Here is a 749-nt window from a genome sequence, read left to right on the forward strand (position 1 = left end):
TTTATATGAATATTTGAATATTTGAACATTTAAAATGCGTTAAAATGCCTTAATATTTGCCTTGAGGATGCTGATGGAGAAGTACAGAGAAGGTCAGAAGGAGCTACATTGTGTATTCATAGATTTAGAAAAGGCATATTGAGAAAGCCTCGAAAGCCTTTTCCAAGTCCACAAAACACATGTGGACCGGTTGGGCAAACTCCCATGGGGACCAGGACGAAAACCGCATTGTTCCTCTTGAATCCGAGGTTCGACTATCGGCCGGATTCTCCTCTCTAGTACCCTGGAATAGACTTTTCCCGGGAGGCTGAGGAGTGTGATCCCCCGATAGTTGGAACACACCCTCAGGTCTGCTTTTTTGAAAAGAGGCACCACCACCCCGGTCTGCCAGTCCACAGGTACTGTCCCAGACTGCCACACGATGCTGCAGAGACGTGTCAACCAAGACAGCCCCACAACATCCAGAGACTTGAGGTACTCAGGGCGGATCTCATCCACCCCCGGCGCCTTTCCACCGAGCAGCTTTTTGACTGCCTCTGTGACCTCAGTGCAGGAGATGAGAGGATCAGCTGCTGAGTCCTCAGCCTCAGCTCCCTCCGCTGAAGACGTGTCAGCGGGATTGAGGAGATCCTCGAAGTATTCCTTCCACCTCCCGACGACATCCTCAGTCGAGGTCAACAGCTCCCCCCCCAACCAGACTCGGTAGGACTCCTTCTTAAGCTTGACGACTTCCCTTACCTCCGGTGTCC

Source organism: Cynoglossus semilaevis, chromosome 16 (assembly GCF_000523025.1).
Source record: "Cynoglossus semilaevis isolate Cse_v1.0 chromosome 16, Cse_v1.0, whole genome shotgun sequence".
In the NCBI taxonomy this organism is placed as follows: domain Eukaryota; kingdom Metazoa; phylum Chordata; class Actinopteri; order Pleuronectiformes; family Cynoglossidae; genus Cynoglossus; species Cynoglossus semilaevis.